Source organism: Arachis hypogaea, chromosome 20 (genome assembly GCF_003086295.3).
Source record: "Arachis hypogaea cultivar Tifrunner chromosome 20, arahy.Tifrunner.gnm2.J5K5, whole genome shotgun sequence".
Taxonomy (NCBI): domain Eukaryota; kingdom Viridiplantae; phylum Streptophyta; class Magnoliopsida; order Fabales; family Fabaceae; genus Arachis; species Arachis hypogaea.
In genome coordinates, this window is record NC_092055.1 from 91,754,058 (window position 1) to 91,764,773 (window position 10,716).

A 10,716-nucleotide genomic window follows, 5' to 3' on the forward strand; every position below is an offset into this window, starting at 1 on the left:
TCCTAATGGTTCAAGAGTTCTATGCAAACACATGGATCACTAGGAACCATGATCAAAGTGTGAACCCGAATCCAAAGCATTGGCTTACCATGGTTCGGGGGAAATACTTAGATTTCAGTCCGGAAAATGTAAGGCTGGCGTTCAACTTGCCAATGATGGAAGAGAATGCACGCCCCTACACAAGAAGGGTCAACTTTGATCAAAGGTTGGACCAAGTCCTCATAGACATATGTGAGGAAGGAGCTCAATGGAAAATTGACTCAAGAGGCAAGCCGGTTCAATTAAGAAGGCATGACCTCAAACCAGTGGCCAGGGGATGGCTAGAGTTCATTCAACGCTCAATTATTCCTACTAGTAACCGGTCTGAAGTTACTACAGACCGGGCCATGATGATCCATAGTATCATGATTGGAGAAGAGGTGGAAGTTCATGAGATTATACCTCAAGAACTCTACAAGGTGGCTGACAAGTCCTCCACTTGGGCAAGGTTAGCCTTTCCTCACCTCATTTGCCACCTCTGCAATTTGGCTGGAATTGACATAGAGGGAGACATCCTCATTGAAGAGGACAAGCCCATCACTAAGAAAAGGATGGAGCAAATAAGAGACCATGGACCTCAACATGAGCATGAGGAAATTCCTCACCATGAAATCCCTGAGATGCCTCAGGGGATGCACTTTCCTCCACAGAATTATTGGGAATAAATCAACATTTTCCTAGGAAAATTAAGTTCCAAGATGGGACAACTAAGGGTGGAGCATCAAGAGCACTCCATCATCCTCCATGAAATTAGAGAAGATCAAAGAGCTATGAAGGAGGAGCAACAAAGACAAGGAAGAGACATATAGGAGCTCAAAAGCACCATTGGTTCTTCAAGAAGAGGAAGACACCACACTCACTAAGGTGGACTCATTCCTTAATCTCCTTGTCTATTTATTTTCTGTTTTTCAATTTTTGAGCTTTATGTTTTATTTATGTTTGTGTCTTTACTATATGATCACTAGTGTCTAAGTGTCTATGCCTTAAAGTTATGAATATGAATCCATCACCTCTCTTGAATGAAAAATGTTTTAATTACAAAAGAACAAGAAGTACATGGTTTCGAATTCATCCTTGAAACTAGTTTAATTATTTTGATGTGGTGACAATACTTTTTATTTTCTGAATGAATGCTTGAACAGTGCATATGTCTTTTGAAGTTGATGTTTATGAATGTTAAATATGTTAGCTCTTGAAGAATAATGAAGAAGGAGACATGTTATATGATAAATCATAAAAATGATTCTTGAAGCAAGAAAAAGCAGTGAATACAAAAGCTTGCAAAAAAAAAGAGAAAAAAATAGCAAAAAAAAAAAGAAAAAGAAAAAGCAAGCAGAAAAAGCCAAAAACTCTTTAAACCAAAAGGCAAGAGCAAAAAGCCAATAGCCCTTAAAACCAAAAGGCAAGGGTAATAAAAAGGATCCAAGGCTTTGATCATCAGTGGATAGGAGGGCCTAAAGGAATAAAATCCTGGCCTAAGGGGCTAAACCAAGCTGTCCCTAACCATGTGCTTGTGGCGTGAAGGTGTCAAGTGAAAACATGAGACTGAGCAGTTAAAGTCAAGGTCCAAAGCAAAAAGAAGAGTATGCTTAAGAACCCTGGACACCTCTAATTGGGGACTCTAGCAAAGCTGAGTCACAATCTAAAAAGGTTCACCCAGTTATGTGTCTGTGGTATTTATGTATCCGGTGGTAATACTGGAAAACAAAGTGCTTAGGGCCACGACCAAGACTCATAAAGTAGCTGTGTTCAAGAATCAACATACTGAACTAGGAGAATCAATAAAACTATCTGAATTCTAAGTTCCTATAGATGCCAATCATTCTGAACTTCAATGGATAAAGTGAGATGCCAAAACTATTCAAGAGGCAAAAAGCTACAAGTCCTGCTCATCTGATTGGAGCTAAGTTTCATGGGTATTTTGGAATTTATAGTATATTCTCTTCTTTTTATCCTATTTGATTTTCAGTTGCTTGGGGACAAGCAACAATTTAAGTTTGGTGTTGTGATGAGTGGATAATTTATACGCTTTTTGGCATTGTTTTTACATAGTTTTCAGTATAATTTAGTTAGTTTTTAGTATATTTTTATTTTTTTAAATAAAAATCATATTTCTAGACTTTACTATGAGTTTGTGTGTTTTTCTATGATTTCAGGTATTTTCTGGCTGAAATTGAGGGACTTGAGCAAAAATCAGATTCAGAGGTTGAAGAAGGACTGCAGATGTTGTTGGATTCTGACCTTCCTGCACTCAAAGTGGATTTTCTAGAGCTACAAAACTCCAAATGGCGCGCTCTCAATGGCTCGAGTTTAGATGATGCAAACTGGCATTCAACGCCAGTTCCATGCTTCATTCTGGAGTTAAACGCCAGAAACAGGTTGCAAAGTGGAGTTAAACGCCAGATTAAGCACACACCAAGTGGGCTCCAGAAGCGGATTTCTGCATCATTTACTCATTTCTGTAAACCCTAGTAACTAGTTTAGTATAAATAGGACTTTTTACTATTGTATTAGGATCTTTGGAATCATCTTGGGACGTTTAGTTCTTAGATCACGTTTGGGGGCTGGCCATTCGGCCATGCCTGAACCTTCATCACTTATGTACTTTCAACGGTAGAGTTTCTACACACCATAGATTAAGGTGTGGAGCTCTACTGTTCCTCATGAATTAATGCAAAGTACTACTATTTTTCTATTCAATACAAACTTATTCCGCTTCTAAGATATTCATTCGCACTTCAATGTGAATGTGATGATCGTGACAATCATCATCATTCCCAACTTATGAACGTGTGCCTGACAACCACTTCCGTTCTACCTTAGATTGAATGGGTATCTCTTGGATATCTAATACAGGGGACCGAGTCCGAGATATTAGAATCTTCGTGGTATAAGTTAGAACCCATGGATGGCCATTCCTGAGATCCGGAAAGTCTAAACCTTGTCTGTGGTATTCCGAGTAGGATCTGGGAAGGGATGGCTATGACGAGCTTCAAACTCGCGAGTGCTGGGCGTAGTGACAGCGCAAAAGGATCAATGGATTCTATTTCAGTATGATCGAGAACCGACAGATGAATAGCCGTGCTGTGAAAGAGCATCTTGAACCATTTTCACTGAGAGGATGGGAAGTAGCCATTGACAACGGTGATGCCTAACATACAGCTTGCCATTGAAAAGAGTAGGACTGATTGGATGAAAACAGCAGGAAAGCAGAGGTTCAGAGGAATGAAAGGCTTCTCTATACGCTTATCTGAAATTCTCACCAATGAATTACATAAGTATCTCTATCCTAGTTTATATTTCAATTATGTTTTAATTATCAAATCTCCATAACTATCTGAATCTGCCTGACTGAGATTTACAAGGTGACCATAGCTTGCTTCAAGCCGACAATCTCCGTGGGATCGACCCTTACTCACGTAAGGTTTTATTACTTGAACAACCCAGTGCACTTGCTGGTTAGTTGTGCGAAGTTGTGATAAAGAGTTGAGATTACAATTGTGCGTACCAAGTTGTTGGCGCCATTGATGATCACAATTTCGTGCACCAGCCACGCCTAAAGGCTGGCGTGCCACGCCCATGATCTTGTCTTGGTTCCAGTAGTTGGCGTGCCACGCCTCAGCCTTCAAGTGGCACGCCATAGTGAAATGCTAAGGTTGGCGTGCACGCCTTCGATACCAAGTGGCACACCCAGTCATTGCTTTTGGTCCTTTGTGCATTGGCGTGCCACGCCTGGTTACTCAAGTGGCACGCCCAGTCTTCAATTGCCTTCAGCCCCTTCTCTGGATTATTGTACCAGTGTGCCATGCCATGCTGCTCAAGTGGCACGCTCATGGATTTGTGAACTCTTCAAGTTTGGCATGCTACGCCTGGGTTCTCAAGTGGCACGCCCAAGTGACTTCTTGGGGCTGGCGTGCCACGCCTTCGACACTAAGTGGAACGCCCATAGTAGTTGATGGGTGATAAACTCTGATTTTGTGGTTTATCTTGTGCTTATTTTAGGGGATTTTATCAACTTTTCTCATATTTATTCAATGAAATAGCATCGTTTTGCAATTCTCCCTTGATTTGTGCTTAAAAGTGAAAACATGCTTTTTAGGCCCTAAAATTGGTGATTTTAATTCACTTTAATTCTATTTGATGTCTTGATATATTTGTTGAGTGATTTCATGTTCATAAGGCAAGTATTGGATGGAAAAAGTGAGGAGAAACGCATGTAAAGTGGGAGAACTCATGAAAAAATGAAGGAACCGTAAAGCTGTCAAGCCTGACCTCTTCGCACTCAAATGACCATAACTTGAGCTAAAGAGGTTCAAATGAGGCGGTTTCAGTTGCGTTGGAAAGCTAACATCCAGAGCTTCGAAATGATATAAATTTTACCATATGTTGCTTCGCGTTCAGGGGCGCGCACGGGCACTTTGTGCGCGCGTGCCGATGCTGTCCGTGGCCCACTTTTATGAAATCGCCCCCAGCGATTTTGCAGCTCATTTTGGGCCCAATCCAACCCATTTCTGATGCTATTGAACCCAAGGATTGAAGGAGGAATGAAAAAAAGTAGTCATATTTTAGTTTTCATCATGTTTTAGGTTAGAATTCTAGAGAGAGAAGCTCTCTATTCTCTCTAGAATTTAGGGTAGTTTAGGTTTAATTTTCTTAAATCCAACTTTTAATTCTTGTTTTGATTTAGTTTCTCCTTTTAATTTCTTGTTTCTACTACTCTACTCTTCTTAGTTTTCTTGTTAATTTCCCTTTTATGCTCTCTTTTATGTTTATGAATGCTCTGTTGGATCTTGTTTACATTTAATGAAATTTAATGTTTGATGTTTCTTTTATTGATGATTTGAGTTGTTGACCTCACTTTCTTGCAATTTGTAGTTGGTAGATTTTATTATTTCTTGTCATTTATTATGCTTTCCTTTTATGCCTTCCAAGTGTTTGATAAAATGCTTGGTTGGATGTTAGAGTAGAATTTTGAGCATTCTTGGCTTGGAAAGAGTGATTGGGTAATCTTGAGTAATGAAAACCCAACTTATGTTGGTGATCTAGAGTTGTTAGCTAGTATTGTTTCCATTGACGCTAATCTTTTGCTATTTTAATTAGTAAGTTGGTTAGGATTTTTGGATTGAGATTAGCTAGTCTCGTTAGACTTTCTCCCTATTTGTTGGAGTTGACGTAATGAGATAAATTCTTGTTTATATTTGTGACATGATTAATTAGTCTTGTTTGACATTCTCCCGATGTGTGAGTTAACTAAATAAGATGAATTAATCATGCATGACTAGGATAGAAAGCCTATGATCTCAATCCATTGCCATGAATGTGTCTCTTTATTAATTGCTTGCTTTAATTGCTTTCTTTACTTTTCTTGCCATTTATTTTCTTGTCCTCTTATCAACCAAACCCCCCTTGATCCCCATAGCCAATAATTGACCACTTCATTGTAACTCCTTGTGAGACGACCCGGAGTCCAAAATACTCCGGTTAATTCTTATTTGGGGTTTGTTCTTTGTGATAACCAAAAATTTTTGTATGAAAGGATTATTGATTGGTTTGGAAACTATACTTTACAACGAGACTCCATTAGATAAATTCTAAACCGTCAAGAATTTGTTCATCAAAATGGCGTCGTTGCCAGTGAGTTGCAATGGTGTTGTGTTATTGGTTATTGTATATATGTGAATAGTGTGAATATCTTGTTTTTTTCTTTATTTGCTAGTTTTTGTTAGTTTTATTTTGCTTTTCCACTATGAACTCTCACCTTGGCTTGAGTTTGGTTCTAATTATGTTGTAGGAAATGTGAACTTCAATGATGACACTCATTATGGATGGAACCAACAAAGATGGGAGGAGCCTCAAGGAATTGATCACTCCTATTGGCAACAACCTCCGAATACTTATAGGTATAATTACTATCCTAATACATGTCAATTCAATGGCTATGGTGACTCCTTTTGTGATAATCAAGCACCACCACCATATACTTATGATTTTTATCCTCAACATGAACCTCAACCCTACTCACAAGCCCCTTTTCACCAAACACCTCCATATGACCCCAACCCATATCTACCATACCAACCACCTTGTGAACCATATGAATCATATGAAGAACCACCCCAATTCCACCACCAATACCCTCAAGAACCACCACCTCACTACCCTTACCAAGATGAATCACCTCCCATGTATGATAACTTTCAACCACATAATGAATTTCCCTTTCCACCACAACCCTCCAAAGAAGAACACCCACATCCATCCATCCAAGAGTCAATGGATCGTCTCAAGGAAGAAATGGATCGGCTTCAAGCAATAATCCGTCAAAAGGAGCAAGAGGAATCCCAAAGGAGGAATTATGAAGCTATTGACGCTAACCTTGCCAAAATTAAAGCCAACTTGGACTCATGGGACTCATGCAACAAGCAAAGCATCTCCATAGATGAGTGTGAGAAATCAACCGAAAAAAGGAGTCAAAGTTTAGTTTTCATCATGTTTTAGGATAGAATTCTAGAGAGAGAAGCTCTCTCTTCTCTCTAGAATTTAGGGTAGTTTAGGTCAAATTTTCTTAAATCCACTTTCAATTCTTGTTTTGATTTAGTTTTCCCCTTGTTAATTTCTTGATTTTACATCTTAATCTTCTTAGTTCCTCTTGATCATTTCCTTTATTTTGTTGCTTTTATGTTCATGAACCTTGTTGGATCTCAATTTTCTTTAATGCAATTTTATGTTTCCATGTCTCTTTTATGTTTATCTTGATTGTTATTGTTGATTTCTTGTTCATGTTGGTCATGGGTTTCTTTTAATTCTTGCAATTGGTAGTTGGTAGATTTTATTATTCTTGCACATTTATTATGCTTTCCTTTATTACCCACCAAGTGTTTGACAAAATGCTTGGTTGGGCTTTAGAGTAGATTTTGAGCATTCTTGGCTTGGAAAGAGTAATTGGGCAATCTTGAGTCATGAAAACCCAACTTATGTTGGTGATCTAGAGTTGTTAGCTAATATTGTTTCCATTGACGCTAATCTTTTGCTAATTTAATTAGTAAGTTGGTTAGGACTTTTAGATTGAGATTAGCTAGTCTCGTTAGACTTTCTCCCTATTTGTGGAGTTGACGTAATGAGATAAATTCTTGTTTATTATTGTGGTATGATTAATTAGTCTTGTTTGACATTCTCCCTAGTTGTTGGAGTTAACTAAATAAGATGAATTAATCATTGCATGACTAGGATAGAAAGCCTATGATCTCAAACCTTGCCATGAATGTCTCTTTTCTTTAGTTGCTCTCTTTACTTTTCTTGTCATTTATTTTCTTGCCCCTCTAATCAACCAAAACCCCCCTATACCCCTCATAGCCAATAATTGATCACTTCATTGCAACTCTTCGTGAGACGACCCGGAGTCCAAATATTCCGATTAATTTTCATTTGGGGTTTGTACTTGTGACAACCAAAAATTTTTGTATGAAATGATTATTGATTGGTTTGGAAACTATACTTTACAACGAGACTCCATTAGATAAATTCTAAACCGTCAAGAAATTCGTTCATCAATGGGTCAGGCGTGCCACGCCCAGCTTGGCGTGCCACACCCATTTTGTGTCCTCCATTTGGCTATCTGGAATTTTGTATTAGCGTGCCACGCCCAGTCTCTGGCGTGCCACGCCCACATGCATGCTTGGACTTCTTCTCTAGACTTTAGTACTGGCGTGCCATGCCCAGCTCCTGGCGTGCCACGCCAGTGCATTTTTGTGGCCTTTGCTTTAAGTGGCATGCCAGTTTCACACGCCCAGCTTCTTGTTTGTCTTCTACCCAATTTTTATGCTTTTCTCACCTGAAATTCAGCACAACTAATCTCAAAGTAGTGTACCATAATATTCATCAAATAATGCATGAATTATACTGATCAAATGAGATTTATGCTCTTTTATGGTCTTCTTTATGCAAGAAAGAAAGGTAGATGATGCAAGTCATCACAACACCAAACTTAAGTTTTTCTTGTCCCAAGCAAATCAATGTGAGTAAACCTTTATAACTTGAGGCCTTGGCTTTGAGTGATTGCAATACAACTAAGAGTAAGACTAAGTATTCAACACATGTATGAATGTTTTAATGTCATGAAAAGCTCTTGGATCCTTGAGGATTCTTTCAGGTATAGGATTTAGGGGTCCTTTCTATTGATTGTCACCTTGAAGTAGTAAGGGTTGTTTTGCTTTCTTGACCACGACTCCAAGTGTTTTGTCTCAAGACAACCCTTTAATTAGGCTTTCAATTAGCACTCCCAAACCAGTTGGTTTTAGGGTACTAGGTGTTGAGACACCCCTAAGAATTTACTTGCCCAGGTCTCTTCTTGACACATCTTCACCACAAGCATCTACTAAGATCTTTAATTCTTTTTGAGCTTTTTAATGTTTCTCTTTTTTTTTTCATTCCATCCCAGTAGTTGATGCTCAGAGCCTTGGGTCTTTATTGCTTACTACCTCTTGGTTCTATGGATATTCAAGGAACACCCCTTAACCTTCCCCTTGTTGTTCCTTCTAGGACTAGTTGCTCTTCCATGACTCATTTTCTTTTTAGTTCATCCAAGGTCTTACACTTGGTTACTTATTTCTTAGTTTGTTTGATGATCTCTCTTGTCCTTGGTCTCTCTCATTGTTTTTGCACAACTCACAGTGACTCTTATGGGGACAAACTCTACTTTTATTTATGTTGAAATGAAGACTTGAAATACATGGCATTTTCTTTCTTGAAAAAAAACTCATAAAGATTTCAAACAGGAATTAAAACTAAGCATAAAGCATAAACTATCCTAGCATGATTATTTATTCAAAAAGTAAATAAAGCAAAAACTTAAACAAGATTTCAGAATTAGAAAGTGTCAACCATGGGACTCAACAACCTTGAGCAGCTTCATCTTTAGTTCATTGGCCCCTTCCCTTTGTCCTTCTTCTTGGAGGGGGAGGAGTCACCTTCATCTGGCTTGGAGGAACCTTCTTGTGCTTTGGTGTCCTTGGGCTTCCAAAATCCTGCCCTCCTCATATAATTCCTTTCATCTTCTTTATGTTTGGCTAGGATTTCCTCTTGTCTTGCATTTAGCTTTTCCATTCCTTGCATGAAGGTTGGGTATCCTGGGTTTAGAGCCACCACGGTGTTACACAAGTGATTCAGCTTCGCTTGTGTATTGATGTCATACTACCTCCTGGATATGGTTCTGGCATCATAGAGATGTCTGAATTCGGCCAAGTTCCTCTGTTGCCATTTGCCTTGCTCTGTTATTTTGTCCAGTGCACTTCGCACTTCTCCCCAGTCAAATTGTTCTTGCTGCTCCTTCCTCATATGCTCCCAATTCCCTTGGAGTTGTTGAATATTTTGGTTGACTTGGCTCCATTGTTGTTGTTGAGTTTCCTTGAGTTGATTGACATCTTCCCTCAAGTGGTGTAGATCTCCCTTCATTTGGTGTACATCTCCTTGTAATTGCTCCCAGTTGAATCCCTCTGGAAATTGCTGATATTGGTATTGTAGTGGTGGTTGAAGTGCCAGGAATTGAGGTTGCTCTTCTGCCTCTTCTTGTTGTTGTTGTTATTGTGGTTCATGGGCATGAGCTCTTCGTTCTCTGGCCCTGTTAAGTGGGTGCACAGCTACCACCTTGGCCATCTTTTTGGCAGTTATGAACTTGTCTTGCTTCACAAGCACTTCATCAATGATCTTTTCAACTCCAGCCTTATCACATAGCCTCTGTATAATGCTGGGGAATGCCAACCTTGTGTTGTCACTGGTGCTTTTCAGCACTTTGTTGATGTTGTTGGCAATCATCTCCCCCACGTTGATGTTCTCTCCTTTCATGATGTTGTAGATGAGTACAGCTCTCTCCTTGGTCACCTCTGAAGTGTTAGATGTGGGGATTAGGGACCTCCTCACAAATTCTAGCCACCCTCTAGCTTGGGGGCTCAAATCTCTTCTCCTCAATTGATTGGGTATCCCATCCTTATCATTGATCCAACGCATATGCATCACACAAATCTCATTCAGGATCTCATCAAACCCAGGGTCTTGCTGCTTCATTCTTTCTTCATAGCTCCGAGTGAAGCTTGTCCTCTTCACCATTAGCATTATTTCTATGCTAGAGGGACTGTAGTCAATGGACTTCCCCCTTACATAGCTAATGTCGACATAGTGTTGCCCTGGTTGAGGCACTGCGTTGTGGTGCGCAGAAACTGTGATTACACTTTGATTATGTAAAATTCATTGCTCTTTCTTTCCCTGGCAATGGCGCCAAACACATGATGCCAATACCATGGTTCACAACTTCGCACAACTAACCAGCAAGTGCACTGGGTCGTCCAAGTAATACCTTACGTGAGTAAAGGTCTAATCCCACGGAGATTGTTGGTATGAAGCAAGCTATGGTCACCTTGTAAATCTCAGTCAGGTAGATATAAAATAGTAATGGGGTTTTCGAAATTAATTAATAAAATAAGGATAGAAATACTTATGTAACTCATTGGTGAGAATTTCAGATAAGCGTATGGAGATGCATTCGTTCCTCTGAACCTCTGCTTTCCTGCTGTCTTCATCCAATCAATCTTTCTCCTTTCTATGGCTGGCTTTATGTAAGGATGTCACCGGTGCCAATGGCTACTTTCGATCTCTCTCGGGAAAATGGTCCAAATGCTCTGTCAC